Below are 19,340 nucleotides of genomic sequence, written 5' to 3'. Positions count from 1 at the left end.
CTTGGTCTCTGTGTGGAGCATTAAATGCTCTCTCAGTTAACCCTTTTAGTGTGTGCTGCCTCATGCCAGGATTCGGAGTATAGACCTCATTTGGCCCTGGATTCTGATCCGGTCGCCTGACCAGGCCAGAAGTTTCCCCTCAAGCCTCTGCCCAGGAGCCACTGATTTCTGCTTGCGCTGCCCCTTCCCCTTCCCTTGTCGCCCCCATCCCAGGACTTCTCGTTCTCACCCATTCATTCACTGTTTGAACCTCAACAAGTTCCTTTTCAGTATGGACGGAAATCTCCCTCTGGAGCTCCCCCTGAGGCCACCTACACCACATGACCGTCTTACACAGGACAGCCCTTCATGTGGCTGTCTCCCCAGTGAGATGACTTTGCTCCAGGTCACACTCCTCTGGTACCTCACTCGGCCCTCAGAGGACCTCCCGTCTCTCTCTGCCCCAGTGTCCCACCTAGATACACATTGGTGTGTCATATTTGTTGTTTTCGTTTGGGCATGGGGATGAAGAGGGGGGTGGGGCATTCCCCCCCCTTGTGCGGGATTGGATTTTTTGTGATAGTAACTGAGTTACATTTCCATTAACAGACAGATTTAATGAGCTTTGGAGACAACTTTCTCATATACTTGGCTTTGATCAGTGGTGATCAGTGAGTTCCCTATACCCTGATCTTGTCCAATTATTCTACCAAGATCAAGGGCAAGGCTGCCAGAATCCCACTATCGTCCATTCTGTTCTGCCATGGCCCAACCCAAATGGGTGGGTACAGATCCAGCTCTGGTAATGTTTGTGGGTACCCAAGGGTCTCTGTCTCTCTCTGGGACTATTCTTCTTTTGAAATGAGGCATTTAGATTGGAGGGTTTTTAAAAAGTCAAAGTCTGCCATCATCTGTATCTGGGCCTTTTTTTCTTTAGCACTTCGTGTCAATACTAAGTGTCCATTCATGTATGCAATTATCTGACTTACAGCCATCTATTTCCCTGCTAGACCATGGGCTCTGCGAGGGTGGAAACCTTTGTTTTCTCTGGGTGTGATGCATTCTCCGACAGTAGAAGGTACTCAGTAAATGTTGGTAAAATGAATACCTGGTGGATTGTAAAATACCGTTTTCAGCTCTGCAGATCACCTGGGGACTCTGTGCTGGCTCCCAGCCCAAAATTAGACACTCAGGAGCTTCCTTGAAAATTTTTAAAGAAAATAAAGAATATTCTTTCTTCCTCGTGGCCCGCCTGGTTGCCAGGACCCCTTAAATGCCCAGGAATATTCCTCAGAGGCTGCCGTTGTGGAACAGCCCAGAACTCTGTGAGGAGCTGCATTGGGCTGCCTTTTTTTCCTGCTGCCTCCTAATATTAACCTGGCGCTGCGCCCCTGGCCCCCATGCAGTGGTGGGAGGCCCTGGATGGAGCCAGCAAACAGATCCATCTGGAAATAGAAAAATAATCCCAACACTAGCAGTTTTGTCTGGCCTCCCCAGTGGGGTGTGAAACAGGCCCATGAAAGGGGCTTTGAGGGCCGGTGGGTGAGGGCCATGGAAGGGAAAGCCTCTGCACCCAGCACCAGCTGGGTACCTGTGCCCAGGTTCCCAGGGCAAGGGGCAAATCAGAGGGCCTGCGGAGTGTGTCGTAGCTGACTCGGTTAGCAGCCAGGACCCTGTGGCATGCCAGCCCGAAATTGAATCTGTGTGAGCGTGAGTGAGTTGCTCAGCCTTTCTAGGCCATATGTTTAAAATGGGGTAATAAGTCCTACACATAGGAATTGATCCATGGCCAGAGAACCCAGCATGGTGCCTGGGGTAGAGAAAGGGCTGAACAAATAGCAGTTATCACAGCGACTGTTATTTCTGACATCAGAAGATGTGGTGGACAAGATACTACACCAACCCACAGGCCACCGTGGGCAAGCCCACTGTGCCCTTGTCTTCCCATCTGGGCAATGGGAAGTGGCCCAGGGCCCTGTAGTCCTGGATCCCCGTCAGGTGAGTTTCAGCAGGACAGGAGACGCCTTGCTCCCACAGGGCACCTACCTGCATATCCAGTGCCTGGGCAGACGACTCAGAAGTGGCTGGAAGCTCCCCATGGCCTGTCGCCAGCTCCCTAGGAGAGCCCGTGAGCATCCTTGGGCCTCTGCTGGTGCAGCTCACTATTTCCATAATTTGGGAGGCTGGACATTGGCAGGAAGGTGCTGCTCCCAGAGACTCAAAGAGCCCAGAATGCAGGCAGACACTGCCTCAGGCTGACCCACAGCAGTTCCTGCTGCCTACTTTGCCTATTGCAGGCTTGGAGAGGAGAGCCTGAGTGCATCTGTACTCATTTTCGCCAAGCTTGGTGTGTTCATAGGCAAGTTATGTCCTTCTTTGTTGATGTTTCCCATTCATTCATTCATTCATTCATTCATTCATTCAGCAAACATGTATTGAGTATCACCTCTACTCCAGGCTCTATCCCTTCTATCATTAGAAGGATCAATAAATGACAAAGCGTTTACCCTCCTTGGGAGCAGCAGGTGGGAGGGGAGCACTGGAGGGAGAACAAGTTGGGGTATGGGAAGGGGACAGTTGAGTTTAGGACAGGTAGAGTTTACAGTGTCCATGAGATACCTGGGGAGGACCGGCAGGGAGGGGATTAGATGGGCCGGAAGCTCATGGGAGAGACCTGCTGGAGGCAGAGACGGAAGAGAAGGACCTGCTTGGCCTCTGTCTCCCCACTTCCCCGGCCCCCTCTGTGGTGGTGATGATGATGATGATGATGATGACCATGGTGGTGATGGTGATGGTGATAATGGTCGTGTGACAGCGATGACGATGATGGTGATGATGGTGATGATGGTGAAGATGGTGATGATGATGGTGATGATGATGATGGTGATGACAGGAAGGGCCTATCAAGGGCTTCCTTAATACCAGCAGGCCCCATATCAAGTGATTTGCATATCACCTTTCATTTAATTATCAGAATAACCCTGAGTAGTAAGTCTGATTACTCCTGTTTTCAGAAAGAGTTGAAGCTGAGAGGTGAGTGTCGTTGGCCAGGTTCCCTAGAAACAAGCATGAGAGAGAGAGATTCAGATGTGTGTGGTTTATTGATAAAACCTGGAAGGGAGTGCGGGCAGCTGGGAGAGCAGGACAGGGAAGAGGAAGGAGTGAGGATTTGTGCTCTGCAGCATAGATCTCACAAGAGCTACAGGCAGGCTTTTGTACCCGCGTATCAGATCCTGACCTCCACGGGCAGTGCTCTGGAGAGGCCACCAGCCTTGTACTACTTTGAGATGGGCATACAGCAGGTACAGGGGAGAAACACTCTCGTGAGGTGAGTTGGGCTAACTGGGCTCTGCAGCGTCTGGGGCCTTCCGAGGGGTCTCTGGGAGTCACTGAGGCTCTGGCTGGGTGTGAAGGGATCTAGTGGCTAGAGGTTCAGCCCCAGGGTCTAGGCAATGAGGTTCAGCTTCTCTCTTGGCCTGTCCTTGATGTGTGTGACTACGTGTGACTGTGTGTGACTGTACCTTTGTGGGCATGTGCGTGTGTGTTACTGTGTGGCTGACTGTGTGTTTGCACGTGCATGGGTGTACAACCGTGTGTATGACTGACTGTATGTGTGTTGTGTGTTCTCCTCCATTCTCTCCTCTTGGCCCTTGTCTCCATTTCTCCTTCCGTGTCTCTACTTGTCTCTCAGTATCTCTGACCCCCCCCCCTTGTGATCTGTCTCTCCTGCCTTTAAAACATCTTTCTCCCAGTGCCATCTGTCTTTCTTCGTCTATCTTTCTCTTCTGTATGACTCCATCTTCTCTCTGGCTTCTCTTTCTCCGTCTCTCTTTCTCTTTCTGGTTTTCTTTCTGTCTGTCTCTCTCACGTTCTCCCTCTTTTCCGACCTCCATCTCTTTCTCTCCGCCTCTTTCTCTCCTTTCTCTCCCGTGACTGCCGGCACCTGGGCCTGATCCTGTGTGGCTGGGCCACTCAGAATCAGGGGTTAGTGGTAGGGCTGCGAAGGTGTGCCTGGCAGGACTGCGAGGGTCTTGCTGCCTATGGCGGACAAGACGCCTTGAGGGCGGCCTTCAGGGCTCTGCAGCATTGTCTCCTTGGTTGGCCTCCTTGCCCAGCGATGCTCATTGTCCTCCAGGGGGCCACGTTACATGTACATGCGTATGCATGTGGATTTATGTGTGGGGGGGTGCTGCCAGCCTGGTCTCTGCAGCTGGGGAGAAAGGAATCGGGAGATGCAGCCACTTCTCTTTTTTTCTATATTGAGATAGAATTGTCATATGACATTGAATAAGTTTAAGATATAGAACATAATGATTAGTTCTGTGAATGTATCTTAACAACTTCAATTAACATTATTACCTCCCAAAGTTATAATATTTTTTGTGTGTGATGAGAACTTTTAAGATTTAGCCTCTTTGCAACTCTCAAATATGCAATACAGTATTAACTATAGTCATCCTGCTGTATATTACCTCCCCAGATCTTACTTATCTTAGAACCGGAAGTTTGTACCTTTTGACCACCTTCACCCATTTCCCCCCACTCCTCACTCCCTGCCTCTGGCAACTATCAATCTATGAGCTCGATTTTTTTAGATTCCATATATAAGTGAGGCCATACAGTATTTGTCTTTCTCTGTCCAACTTATTTCACTTAGCATAATGCCCTCAGTTTCTTTCATGTTGTCACAAATGACAAGATTTCCTTCTTCTTTTTTTTTTTTTTTTTTTTTTTTAAGATTTTATTGGGGAATGGGAACAGGACTTTATTGCGGAATAGTGTGTACTTCTGGGATTTTTTCTAAGTCAAGTTGTTGTCCTTTCAATCTTAGTTGTGGAGGGTGCCGTTCAGCTTCAAGTTATGTCCTTTCAGTCTTAGTTGTGGAGGGCGTAGCTCAGCTCCAGGTCCAGTTGCCGTTGCTAGTTGCAGGGGGCACAGCCCACCATCCCCTGCGGGAGTCGAACCGGCAACCTTGTGGTTGAGAGAACCCGCTCCAACCAACTGAGCCATTCAGGAGCTCAGCGGCAGCTCAGCTCAAGGTGCCGTGTTCAATCTTAGTTGCAGGGAGCAGAGCCCACCATCCCTTGCGGGATTCGAGGAGTTGAATTGGCAATCTTGTGGGTGAGAGCCTACTGGCCCATGTGGGAATTGACCTGGCAGCCTTTGGCATTAGGAGCACAGAGCTTCAACTGCCTGATCCACCGGGGCGGTCCCAAGATTTCCTTCTTTTTATGGCTGAATAATATTCCGTTGTATATAGAGATGCAGCCACTTCTGATAGGCTGGGGCTCCATCCCATCCACAGCCATCCTTGAGCTGTGATTCTAGACCAGATTCCACTTAGACAATAGTCCTTGGACAGCTCTGTTCAAGATGGTGGGAGGGGCTTGAAGGAGACAAAAGACAAGGATGACGCAGACTCCCAGGTAGACATACACAGTCATCAGAACCAGGGAATGAGGACCTGGCCCTACAGGAAGGGAAGCCCAATGCTCATATTTTCCGATAAAGAACCAAGGCCTGGGGATGGGCGTTGGGGGAATGGACTTGTTCAAGGTGTCACAGTGAGTTGCAGCAGACCCAGGGCCAGAAGTCAGGGCTCCGGATTCCAAGCCCAGTGCTTTTTACATGGGTGCCAGATGCCTTCCGTAAAGTACAGCTGTTCTTTCTTTCTAGCAGTTCTCAGGACCCTTCCAGGGCTGCAGGAAGGACCCTGGGAGCACTGAGGCAATCAGGCCTCCACAAATGTTCCATCTCCTTTCCAACCCCTTCCTCCCAATATTGCCACACCCAGCTTTAATTTCCCAGAGGACCTCAGTGCTAAGACCTCAGCTCTTCACTGACCACACAAGCCATGCCTATACCATGCCCCAATCCTCCAGGTTTCTACTCCTGTCTTTGTTGGCAAGGGGCCAGCCAGCTGCTCCAATAAATCTTCCAAGATCACGTGTAAATAAATGTGTGTGGGGCGATGAGATTGTGAGGTGCTAATTTGTACTATGGTCTCTGTGCTTATTCCTTCGTCCCCAGTTCAAGCAGATGGTCAGCCCTCAAGATATTCTGGTCGCTGTAGTTTTGAAAGAGCTGAAAGCTGAGGCTGCTTGAATTTAAGTCTTGTGTCTCAGCGAGGACATGAGGCTCTGGGTCTCAGACGGAAAGGAAGAGGTGAATGCTTCTGAAGGCCAGGAGGAGGTGAAAGTTGGTGTTGGTGGGTCCTTACGTTGGTGGGAAACAGATAAAGCCCAAAAGGAATGGTCCACGGTGTCACTAGGGAGGCTGAACCCAACACATTGGTGTCTCAGCTTCCTATGTCTAAAGCATGCCCTCAGGTCACTGGACGTAAAGGGCCATCTGGCACAGACAATGGGCACCCCAGTGGCCAAAGATGAAAGCAGAAGGACAGAGAGACTTCCCAGAATGTGTTATTCTGCATAAGACTCCAGGACCTTTGCATGACTAGAACCAGGATAAGGGTATATAAGGGAGCCTCAGTAATGACCAACACTGAGTTTCCTGCTAGCATGTTAATACATTGACCCAAAGTTGGATTTTAGTTTATTTAAAGAAAATAAAGGGAAGTCACATTTCTTGTATCCTGAGTTGTGGACTGAGATTTAGCCTTTGAGCATGTTGAATAAATGAGTAAGACAATGAAAGAGGAATGAAGGATCCCCCTTTCCTTCCAGCTAAAACAGTCTTTCCAGAGACCATCATCTAAAGAAGCATCTTCTACAGATGGGATTTCTGACAAGGGTAGGCCATGGAAGAACATACCTTGAGGCTGATGGGACCTTTCAGTCACCAAGATATGGTCATTCTGGTGCTGGTCAGGTAAGTCAGGGTGAAACAAGTTAGTCTTGTGTCCAGGGACAAGCCCACCTTCTCTGGTTTCTCCAATTCTGGGTCCTGGGAGACATACTGCCTGAGGAAACATATTTACTGCCTCCCTTTCTCTCTGCCCTATGGGAATGGTTGCTGTTGGGGGGTGCAGGACATTGGAGCCGCCTGCTGCAGCATCCTTGCCCATACCTGGTGACGCGAGCTAGGAGGGGCTGGGCAGGATTAAGTGGGAGCCAAGTGTGAATACGGCCAGGAGAAGATCAGAAGGCAAGCTGGGCTCTGGGAGCCTCTGGGTCATGGAATTCTGCCCATCAAGATGGAGAAGCAGTCAGCTGGCCCCATGGGGCTGCTCCACACACAATCCCTGCTGAGAATGAATGCCTCCTTGTGCAAGGTCCTTGTCTGCTCTGAAGTAGGTCACAAAGTTGAAGGATCATAGAAATCTTAGGCTCCGTAGCCTGGAATCATGGAAGCAGGAAGTCGGTGCCAGGTGCCATTCTAGGATTTTAGAGCCTCAGAGTCCTGGCATCAAAAGGCATTAGAAGTCTAGCGCTTTGGGCAAAAAATTTTATGGCTCAAGTGATCTAGGAACCACAGAATCACAGAACCTTGTACTTGGATGACCCTTTGAGGTTCTCATGTCTGATATACTTCCCGAGGCAGTGTTCCCTTCTAGAAAGTTCCAGAAAGTAGCAGTCTGCTTCAGATGGGTTGGAGATTATAACAAGGAAGGACAGATGATTTTAGGAGTTCTGGCTTGGTATCCCTGACCCTCAAGGCCTTTGTCAGTGGCTATCACAGAGTCTGAAATTTCACCATTAGCCATTCTTTCCTCAGAACGTGAAAGTCCTTTGACCTCCAAGCATCTGCTTTACCATAAACCACTTCCTGGTCAGTAATGCTCTCAGGACTTCCTCTACATGGGACCTGATGATCAAGGAAACTCAAGATACAGATGGTGACCTTGAGTCTCTCTCTGTCCCAGCCCTGGGGCCCTGTCCCTGCCCCCAGTGCCATCTCTGGGTCCCCCCTTCCTTTGCTTTGACCACCCAGGTCCCGGCAGGAAACCAGCTGGCTGGGAGAGGCTGTTCTAGCAGCCCTGAGGCCTGCCATGGTGTACAGTGTGGTCACGCCTGTAATCCCACCACCTTCTGGGACCAGGCGGCATGGGCAGCAGTCTATAATTTGGGGGTGGGAGATGGGACACCCAGGTCAGCTTTGACCACTGTGTCCCCAGAGGAAGGGAGTGGCCCAGGGGCTTGGAGAATCAAAGCCTTCCTCTCAGCTCCCTTGGTGACCAGGAAGATAAAAATATTTATGGACAATTTTCCTCACTCTGGGGATGGCCAGGCACAGAACAGAACTGTTTTTTTCCTTGGCTATGGCTGACCCCTCAGGATAGAGGGAGCTGGGACAAACACAGGTTGTTTACGAGGTCCAAGCAGCCTCAGAGAGACACAGTCACATACAGTTTCCCCTTTTTTCAACAGGGATGTGAGCTTCTGGAAAGTTGCCCAAAGGAACAAGGGTGGGTTTCTGTCCTCTGTTAGCTTAGTTCTTGGTGGGGTTGAAGAGATTTTTTTTTTTCCCTGAGAGATGGGGAGAGTGTGTTATGGTGAATAACATGTTTCCCATAATTTGCCTTTTGAAAACACAAGGAAATTTGCGTATGTGGCTGAAACAGCCTGGGCAGAGAGCCTTCTGGAGAAGCTATCCTTCATTTCCCCACCGTGTCAGCCTGCTCGAACTCAATAAACACTTGTTGACTGAATGAATGGGTCATAGAAATGGCACACCAGAGCTGGAAGGAAGGCCCCATGGAGCTCCTCAGGGCCAAACTGCTCAGGTTTCAGTCAGGGAAACTGAGGCCCAGAGAGGAGGAAGGGATGGAGGCTGCATACAGTTATAGGTTTCATAGCTTATGAAGATGGTGTTGATGATAATAACGATGATGATGATGATGATAGTAGTAAATCATCTTTTCTGGGCATTGGGTGTTTTCCAATTTTTCCAAAGCCTTCCCACTGGCCAGATTCCCAGTAAGTTCATGGAGGAGGCAGAAAAAGATTAGAACTCTCTGTATCATGGACTAGGGAAAAAATCCCTCAAAGATATTGAACAACTTGCCCACTTATCCAGAAAGGGGTGAGGTGAGGTCAGCAACAAATTCAGGCTGTTTTTCTACCCCTCAGCAGATACTCCTCATATAAAAGCCACTCCCACTCAAAAAAAAGGTCCCTGTCTCAGCCTGGGTTTAAATCCCAGCTCTACTACGTACAAGCTGTTGAAGCAACTCACTGTACACCCCCCCACCCCGCTGTCGCATCTGTCATTTGGAGCTTGCACTCCCCATTGACTGTGCTGGTACGAGGATGGCATCAGAGAATGGATATAAAGCTGCTTGGAAGTTGCCAAGCAGGAGGGAGGTACTGATGCTGGAATTCTGATGTGTCAGTGGATCCTTCCATCCATCCACAGGAGACAACATTCTGATTCCAGCTCTTGAGATAAAAATAGCTGTAAGGGGAGGGGAGCAGCTCCCCTAGGATATCTGGGCAGGGTAAAAATAACCCTCAAGAACAGCTGGCTCCTTTTCTCCACTTTGGTATTCACCCACAGTCTTCTGATCTCTTATTTGGTTTCCCAAGTCGACCTACCATCCCAGGCAAACAATCCTCCTTGTTCTGGGGCCAGGTGGTGGCAAATTTATTCCAGGCTCTGGGACTGGAGGCTTTGGAAGCGAGAAATATGGGTCCCATCCCAGTTCTGTTTACAACTCGCTGTGTGGCTCCAAGCAAGTCATTCTGAGAGTCCGCATTCTTCCTCAATTTGGTGCTGTCCAATAGAACTTTCTTCAAGGAGGAAAATGTTCTATTTCTGCATTGTCCAATACAGTAGCCGCTAACTGCATATGGCTATTGAACACTTGAAATGTGGCTAGTGTGACTGAGAAACTGAATTTAAAATTTTTTTTTGAATTTTAAGGAATTTAAATTTAAATCGCCACATGTGGCTAGTGGTTACCATATTGGACAACACAGGCCTTTAAAATGGAGATGGAAAAAGCACCTGCTCCTAGTCCTGGGATGAGAAGGATGGATAACGTGGACATAGATCCTGGCACGTGATAGATGCCCACTGCTTATTCACTGCCTCCCCAACTCCTGCCACCTCGAAATGTGGATTTACAAGTGTCTTTGAGCTGACGAATTCCCTTTTGGGAACACGCAACTCCTCTTTGGAGTCTGGCGGAAAGGGGAGTATGGTGGCGGGAGGGCTGGGAGAGCAGAGAGCATGTCTGGAGCAGGTGACATGGCCAAGTCAGAATGACAAAAATGGCTACATCTGCCCATTCCCACCCTCATTTTTGACTTTCACAGGAGTTCTCAAAAGAAGTCTCTCTTAGAAATTCCTTTTCTTTGCATAGATGTGGTTAAGATCATAGACTCTCAGAATCAGACGATTCTAAGTAAGAATTTCAGTTTCATCAATTACCAGCTATGTGACTTTGGGGAAGTTGCCAAGTTTTCTGTTTCCCATCTGTAAGTTAACTGAGAGTTTTGTGGGTAATCAATGAACTAATATGTGTGAGGTTCTTTGCGGTGGGCATGGCATACATCACATGTTTTAAAAATGGAAGCCATGGCCAATCTTATAGAAACAGAAACTTTTAACTCCCACCCCCACCCGCACTGCAATACAGTGGGATACCTAAGGAGCCAGTGAGGGGCATCCCCAGAAGACCTCTGGGGTGAGGAAGGGGTCAGGCATGGGAACAAGTTCTGGTGCCTTCAGATGGCAGATAACCCATCAAATTGTAGAGCTGGAAGTCATGCTGAGGTATTTACTGCTTGCATCTCTTTTCCATTGACTCTGCCAAACGGCAGTCTCCTGGGATCCATTCAGAGACAAAAACTCTGCTACTTCTTGAGGTAGTTGACACAAACTGATAGAAAGTCTTTCTGGGATCTGAGGGACAGCTGCCTCTCTGTGACTTGGCACCCTTGGTCCTATCACAGTCTCTACTTTTCAGATTCATCTTCCTTCCATCGCTGCCCTAGGCTGAGGCACCTGCAGGTTGGCCCTGGTGAAAATGCCCAGTGCAGGAGCTGACTCACCCGGGTCAAGGGCAGGGTTAATCTTGAGTTGGAAGAACTGATACTCAAAAACTCAAAATCTGCCCCTAGGCAAGAGTGGCGGATGTATTTCATCAGCGTGTTATTTTATGGGCAAAGGAACTGAGCGACTGGTCCATCCATCTATTCATCCACTCTTGCTGGACAGTAGTCATTGAGCACCTATTGTGTGCCAAGTCTTAGGAACGCAGAAATGAATTTCTGTCCCCAAGATTCACAGCGTGGTAGGCGAGACAGCTATATCAATGGTAATTATTGCAGTGTGATATGAGCTATTATGTCAGGGCCAGGACCAGGGTGAGGTGAGTGAGGCCTTCATCTAAGGAACAAAATTTAATGTGGTGCTAAAAAAAACCCTCAGTAATCAAGATAAATAAAATTTATTGCAATATTTTTTTTAAAAAAATCAAAATTAACACAAAAACGGTAATGGATGAACAAAAGATAAGACTTTTAAATGAAGATAGGAACAATATCACAGACTTTGCCTTTTGCCTCAGGCTCCAATATGGCTTAGCGTGTCACTATATTATTGGGGGCTGCTGTGGGACAGAAAAGGCAAGCATCTGACCCAGCCAGTGGTGGCTGGAATTAACTCACATCGGCTTACACATCTCTACCCAACTTCATACTCAGGGGCAGCATGTTGGTAACTTGAAATTGGTCGTGATGGGAATATTTACACCATGGCCACTGGCAGATGCTAAAAATCAAGGCTTTCCCCTCCCTTTTTTGGAGAGCTGGTTGTTGAATATTTACCAGCATGGCACTATAGACTGCACTCCAGACTGCACCAGGGGTGGGGGTACAAGAAAGGTTTCCTGGAGAAGGAGATACCTTCCAAATTTTGCAGAATAAGAATCTAGAAAAAGAAGAGAAAGAACATCCCTTCAAAGAAGGAACTCAACGTGCAAAGCACCAGAGGCGTGGGAAAAAGTATCGAGCAGGTCCTTGAATAACACTGTTTGGTTCAATGTCATTTTATCACAGCGTTGATGAGATGCATTTTATATCAATTAGCCTATGGTAAAATGGGTTTTGTTATATGTCATTTTACTTAAAGTCCTATTGACGATGTTAAGTGAGGACTTTACTGTATTGTTTTTAGGAAACTACGAAGAACCGAGTGCAGCTGGAATGTGTGGTGCTGCAGAAGAAGGAAGTTTCAAGAAGGCAGAGAAGGTTACAGCACCAAGGGATGCCCTGAGATTGAGCAAGATCTGGGTCTCTGCCCTGGGATAAGACTGTAGATCTAATGGAGAAGGACGTAGCCTGCTTAGACAGTGTCCAGACTACTGGCTCAGGCATGAGATGGCAGTGGTGCACCACGGAGGTGCATGTTACTTACCCCAAGTTCACAGATGAGGAAACAGTCTCAGAAGGGAAAAGAAAGTCCCCAAGGCCCCACAGTGGAGCTGTGACATGAGCCCACGGGTGTCAATTTGACCACCCCCTGCAGCTAGCCTCAGGTGTTGGGCAGGCTTGGAGGTCATATAAAATTATAACCATTCCCAGATATCTAGAATGTGGTTGAAAAAGTGCAGAAAATATGGAAGAAGTACCTATCAATGACTAAATTGCCCATCCCTGAGAGACAGGAGTGGTAACTGCCCATCTTTGATGACCTATTAAAGCAGTTATCACCGTCTCCCTTTACCTGCCTGTGCTATGGTCTTGCATGAGTGACAGCAGGTAGACAAGGTTCAATTGCTAAAGAAGACTCACTCCAAATGACAATGCTTACACATCTAATAGTTCTTTGCAGGAAAATGGTGTAATATAGCAACCTCACTAAGGTGAGACTATCCTTCTCGGCCAAAGGCTGCCTCAAAGCAAGGGGTCTGGAGAGGATAGGCATGCGCTCCAATTGTCCTCCCTTTGAAGTGACAAACCAGGGTGCGTGTGCTCTCTCAGATCAGGAACCACCGACTTGTGCACAGAACACCTCAAAACCAAGGAGATCAAAATGGAGTCTCATCGGGGGTTTCTTATCCCAGCCGGTTCACACAGGCATATTCCTGCTAGGAAGCCAGCTCCAATGGCAGAGATTTCTGGGGGTCTCACCAAGACCAAGTACAAATCATTCATCTCACTGTTATCAATCAACAATGCTGACACGTGGTACTAACCGTGCTGAAATGCCTCAGACCCCTGGGTACAAAGCATTATTCATCAGTATGGTCATCAGTACAACAAGTGGTCAGTGTCTCGCCATCATAGGTCCTTAAGCAAAAACAAGATAAGCAAGCATATTTAACAAGCAACAATTCAGATAAGTTGAAAAGATGGACCATACTTAACAAGGGCTTCGCTCAGGGGGACACAACTTTATTGCCCCAGAGGAGGCACATGGGAAAATCTTAGGAATTCTTGATGGTCATCAACTTAGTTGTGCACATTAGCCAAAAAAAGCTAATGTGCACTCAGGTTGTATTAACAGGAGCATAGAACATGTACGGGGAGAGGTGATAGTCCTGCTCAGCTCTGTAATACTCAGATGCCACCTGAACCCTTGAGCTTTGCTGTGGTCACTTGGTAGCAGTTGGGTACTGAAAAGCTGCAATGCCTTTGGAAGAGATAATGCTGGAAAACCTGAACAGGTGCCAGATGAATAGTGGTTAGAGGACATGAGAACGCTAAGCCTGGCGAAAGGATGCCTTAGAGGGGTGGGGTTGTTACTTCCAGAGCGATTTCAGCCACAGAGTCAGGTTTTAGCTGATTTGGGAGCTGCTGTTCTCAGTAGCCATCGTAAAGGGGCGTTGGCACGGTGATATTTGGAGACGCAGCTGAAGAGCTCTTTGCAGAACTGGTTTCTTGGATGGAAGGCAGAGTGGTGTTGTGTGACTCTTCTGTCCTCACTTTGTGACAAGGAGAAGCAGCTAAGGGCATTTGCATTGGCCAGCTTTTCCTGGAACTCCCTGAAAGCAGGAATGTATTACACCACATGGTCTGGGAATGGGGGAGTGAGGCGGCCAAGATCTTGGAGTGTGGATTTCAGCTAGTGGAGGGGGAATGATGGCTGCCTACAGCTGTCTCTCCACCTAGGAGTTTGCTAAGGGCATAGTGGAATTAAGCACTGGACTGGACAAATTTTCAACTCTGAAATTCACTTGGGGGGGTCCCCTCACCAGCTGGCTCTGACTGACCACTCCTTGGACTGTTAAGGGACTTCCCCATGACCCCACCACAACATACATGAGGCTACATTGTAATGAGCACTTAGCACCACCGTTCTAGCCCCAGTTCTGTCACCTTGCTGCTGGGTGAACTTAGCAAGACTCTCCCTTTTGGAGGTTGGTTATTCATCTTTAAATTAAAGATGAATAATATATCCTGTCTGATGGGGAAACTTGAGAGGCTGACAGTAAAGTTGTTGTGTGCTATGTGATGGAAGGGGATTACTACTATCTTTGTTATTCTCGTCCACTGATCTGTCTCATACAGAGCAAAGTTCCTCTTCCTCTGCTCCATCCACCAGGATGCTTTCAGCGGCCAGTGAGAGAAGACCCAACTAAAATGAAGGGGCACTATTGTTTTGAGAAAGGGCCATCCAGGCATGCCTGATTTAGCATCTCAATCATGTCTTGAAGGACCTGCCTTCTTTCTGCCTTTCTTCTCTGCCACCCTCAGCCTGTTGGCCTTGAACCTAGGGCTTGTCACTCACTGTGGCAAGATGGCTGCAGCCTCGCCAAGCAACACATCCTCACCCAACAATGTTCAAAGAGAAGAAATGGGGTATGTTGCTGGTCTGTGTCTACTTATAAAGGTGAGGAGAACTTTCTCAGAAGGCCCTAGGATATATAATTCTTCTCACATCTCAGTGGCTGGACTATATCTTATGTCTACACTCGAACTACTCACTGGCTGGGGGAAGGACCACCAGGGTGGGCTTATTCCAAGTAGGATTCAATACTTGAGGCTTGGGAGGGACACAGTCTCCACAAAAGGATGAAGCTGCTTAGAAGATAGTGGGTGGAGATAGAATTCTGTTAGCAAGGATGAAACAATAGCGTCTGCCTCTGTTGTGGGGATATCCTAGGACGATGGTCGACCAGCCCTAAGCTCTGCCTCTACTCCCTCCTTTCTTCCCTCTATCCTTTGCCCCTCACTCCCTTCCTTTCTCATTCATCCATCACTTACTGAGAGCCTACTGTGTGCTACCACTGGGTGGGTCCCAGGACAGAGCCATGCCATTGAGGAGCTCCAGTTGAGTAGGTGCATGAGACAAATATATAACCTGATGTGAAATGTTATGCTAAGAACCAAGCAGGATGAGGGTTGTGTGTGGTACAGCTGTGAGAATCTGAGGGGGGATCCTGTGAAGAAGGACTTTCCAGAAAGAGGTGGTCACAGGCATGAAGGCCTGAAACTCTCCTACGTCATCAACTGCTTTGTCTCAGCGGCAGGAGTGTCTCAGAACTCAACATTAATGGCCTGTTTTGTACAGCCAGTGGTTCCAGACATATCATCAGAGAGACTCTAGTGATCTTAACTTGCCATAGTTCTCACATCTGGAAAACGGGTCTAATTCTTCCAAGGTTGGCTGAATGAATCGAAGAATGAGGAGATAGATTTGACTCTCTATACCACGTTTCCCCGAAAATAAGACTGGGTCTTATAGGTAGTTAGACATTAGTGTGGGAGGCCCCAGCTTCTCACCCCAGGCCCTGCACTGACTCAGTGTGACCTTGAGAAAATCATATATCCTGTCTCTGAGCCTCAGTATTCCCACCTGTAAAACAAGGGAATTGGGTCAGATGACTCTAGGGTCTCTTCCAGGCCTGAATTTCTTTTGGTGCCCCCACATTTGGGGTCAGTCATCAGCGCCCTACAAAGTAGACTTTGTATATCTCATGGTCCTCGGCCACCTGGCCCAGCCCTGAGGAAATAAAGCCAGACTGGGGAGTGGAGAGAAAATCTCAGGGAGATGATCTGGGATGCCCAGACAATGGGATCATGTGCCCAGAGGATGGGCTCTCCTGGATAGTGGCCCAGGAGGTTCCCTGGCCTCATCCCTCATTCCTCTTGATGGAATGATTGGAATGATTGTCTATGGGCTCTTGGCAGCTGCCAGGCCAGCGTGACCTGGCTCCACAGGCAGAGCCCAAGCTCTAGGAGACAGGCAAGCCATGATAGCAGCCAGTTGTTATGGCTCCAGCCACCTCCCCTGGAGAGAGGGACCAGCCTGGCACGGGTAGGATATCTATAGCACCTAAAATTGGGCCTGCCCCATGGCATGTGCCTAACAAATATGTGTTCATTGGTGAGGGTCATGATATAAGAAAGGAAGCAGGAGGCAGGGGGAGCCAACCTGGTCTAATCTGGCAAACTTTACTCTCCTTCATCTATTCATCCCTCCATTCACTCATTCCATCTTTCACTCAGCATTTATGGAGTGCTTCCTATGTGCCAAGCACTGTACTTCATGCTGGTCCCAGAAAGTCAACATGGCAACTGCTCACAGCAGGGGCCACAGCTTCTATTTGCTTGTGATCGGTGCCCAGTTCAGGGTCTGATGCATGGAGCATCTCCCAATTGGCCAGGAGACCAGGTAATGAGGGCCTCTATTATTAGCATGTATTGTGTGCACATGCGGGGCCCAAATATGAAAGTAAGAGCCGTCCGGGTGTGCCCAGCAGTGCAGGGAGGGCACTGGGGAAGGTTGGGACCAAGACTCAGTCTAAGACTGTAAAGGCTAAGACTGGGATCTAAGTTCTCGTCCCGGTTCTGTAGCACCAATTAAACGAGTCTGACTTGAGGCAGGACTTCCTGACCTGTGTTCTCTGTCTGTCTCCTTATTGGCTTCCTCCAGCAGACCACAGCACTTCGAAAGCAAGAAAGCACAGCCTGGCACACAGAGCGTTCTCAGAAAAATGTGGTGGATAAATCGATGGGGATTGATACCTTGGCCATGTGCAACCCTCTGTTCCGCAGGCTGAGACTTCACTAGTGATTCATTCATAAACGTTTATTGAATACCTACTATGTGTCCACCATTGAAGCTCTTGAGATTAACGGTTTCTCTCAAGGCAGGTGTGCCACAGAAAGCAATGGATCCATGGCTGATCTACTTGGGCAGGAAGTAAACTATGTGGCCCCTGAGTCCCTTCCAAGCCAGGAACTTGTATCCAGAACTGTTCATGCCCAGCCACTGGCACAGTGCCAGGAAACTCCTTGGCAGGAAGATTGAGCGTGAAGAGGCAGCAGAGGCAGGAAACAAGGTCTCTTCCCAAGAATTCTTATCAGTGAGCATATCTTCTCCTTCCAGCTGACCATGAGCTCCTGGAAGGCTGTAAGCCTTGTTTCCCTCCTAACCTAGCAGATCGCAGCTCTTTACTGAGTTAGAGTTATTGGTGAACAACACTCTCATCTTCCCAAGCTCGAAGGGCCCATGCGAATTGTCATGTTTGATGCACCTATTTTACAGATGGAGAGCAAGGCTCTGGAAGGGAACACCATTAATCTTTATGGGCTCTGAGGGCTTTCCCATGACTCTGTTGGGCTGTCATTAATGGAGCACCACTGCGACTCAGATTTGGGAGTGAGAGTTGGAAAGGCCTTGTGCTCAGCCGCTGACCTTTGAGGAAATGTATCCCCTTGCCTGGAGATGACTTTGTGGACAGGGACAGGACATCACCCACACGGTGCAGTGGGCAGAATTAGATTGCTTCTCCATTGAGCTCCCCTCACTCCTCCTTCAAAACCTGCCTGAAATCTATTCCCACCCTCCTGGCCTTTTATGTGACTCTTCCACTTGAGCTGTTTTCCTCCATAGCCGCATATGTATCCAACACACCCTTTAGGAGCCAAAGCCACCTCCTCCTAGGAGCCTTCCCGGGTTTCTCTTGCTTTCTCGGTGTGCTTGACAATTCAATTTGTTCGTATCTCTCTGATTGCATCTATCACATTCTCCTTGTGTTATCTTTATGTGATTGCAGGAGGTTCTCTGTGACATGGCCATGTCTGATGTCTCCCATTCAGGCTCTCTTCCCTGCCCCAAGACTGCTGTGCATATCTTCTGTCCACATTACAAATGTGTGAGTGCTCAGAAAGCAGGACGATGTGAAAGTTTCTTTGTCTTCACTCCCATAGTGGCAGACACTCTTCCCCTAGCTTTGTACTGGGGTTTGCATGCTATAGGAGTTGAAAGAAATTCATTTAAATTATTAATGGTTTGAGTCTCTATTGTTGTCCCAGCCTCCACGCTGGTTGTGGGAACACAGAGATCTGACAATGACAACACCATGTGATGTGTGCTACAATATGGGTGTGGGCAGAGCTTTGAACTGCACCTAGAAGGGCAGAGAGGATGTGATCAGGCAGAAAACAGGATTGGGGGAGAGGGAGAACCCTGGCAGAAACAGCACAGACAAGGCCTTGAAGTATCCCAGCTTGTCGAGCCTGGGTCCAAGCCCCAGAGAGAGTGGAGCCCAGAGGCAGGACATGAAGCTGGGCAGACTGGCGAGGATCTGCTCAGAACCTCTTAAAAGTCAAGATTGGGATCTTCATGCTCAGCTGCAGACGACAGGAGTCAGACTACGGGAGTTCACATCTCACCTCCACCACTTGCCAGTTAGTGATCTCAGCAAAGTTACTTAACCTTTCAGACTCTGGGCTTTCTCATCTGTAAATGGAGATAACAAGCCTCCCATCAACGGTGACACTTAGCACAGTGCTTACCTGGGCACTCTGAGGTTGGTGAGAATGCAAAATACTAGGGGACCCCCAAACACCACCATATGCAAAGGAGTTTTATATTTAAGGGGGTGCCACAAAACCCCTAACTAATCAAGATATATAATATTTTAATGCAATACTCTAAAAATGTCAAAATTAATGCAGAAAAGAAATCCACGATGAACAAAAAATGTAAATAACGACAGGATCCGCCTAGCACAAAGCATGCAGCTCAAAAAATGTCAACTATGATTGGACTGGGAGTTCTCAACTTTCCAGAACCACTGGCTTCTGAAAACCTGCGGAAAACCCATGGCCCCTCACCCAGAAGAGTGCTCAAACACGTACAATTTGTGAAGTTTTGAGGTGTTCCTGCACTCCCTTATCCACGTGGAGGTTGAGAACTCTGGTTCAAGGCGGGGGTGCAGAGGTGGGGGTGGTTCCTCATACCATCCAGCAGCCTGTGGGTTCCCCAGCACCACGCTGGGCCTCCCTCCTGGCAGCTCTGGGTGTTCTGCCCCCTGCAGGAAGCAGAGCACAACTATGCGGCTTCTTGTTTTTTTTTTTTTTTTTCCTTGCTTGGCTCCCCCCCTTCAGCTTGGGACCTTTCCTAAAGTTTGCTGAAACCAGACACCTTGCTCCACTGAGCCCGCGTGCAGCCACTGTTTAAAAGGCCGCCTTCAGCGCCCCCTCCCCGCCCCTAGCGGA

General features: G+C 48.6%; 1 long non-coding RNA gene across 5 annotated transcripts in view; it reads left to right on the top strand.

Annotated features, from left to right (window-relative positions):
• The window catches only part of LOC141571174 (uncharacterized), a 32,898-nt gene extending 20,346 nt beyond the window's left edge, over positions 1-12,552 (top strand). For 2 of the 5 annotated variants that reach the window (XR_012495903.2, XR_012495902.2), the window contains 3 exons: positions 6,010-6,144; positions 6,666-6,810; positions 12,064-12,552. This is a non-coding gene — a long non-coding RNA (uncharacterized LOC141571174). Of the gene's footprint in view, positions 1-6,009; positions 6,172-6,665; positions 6,811-12,063 lie in introns of all 5 variants that reach the window. The other 3 variants (XR_012495901.2, XR_012495906.2, XR_012495905.2) reach the window with 2 other exon arrangements.
• Positions 12,553-19,340: the final 6,788 nt, after the last annotated feature.

Source organism: Rhinolophus sinicus, chromosome 16 (genome assembly GCF_057876585.1).
Source record: "Rhinolophus sinicus isolate RSI-liver-muscle chromosome 16, RSI-T2T, whole genome shotgun sequence".
In the NCBI taxonomy this organism is placed as follows: Eukaryota; Metazoa; Chordata; class Mammalia; order Chiroptera; family Rhinolophidae; genus Rhinolophus; species Rhinolophus sinicus.
This window is presented reverse-complemented; position numbering and strand designations above follow the sequence as displayed.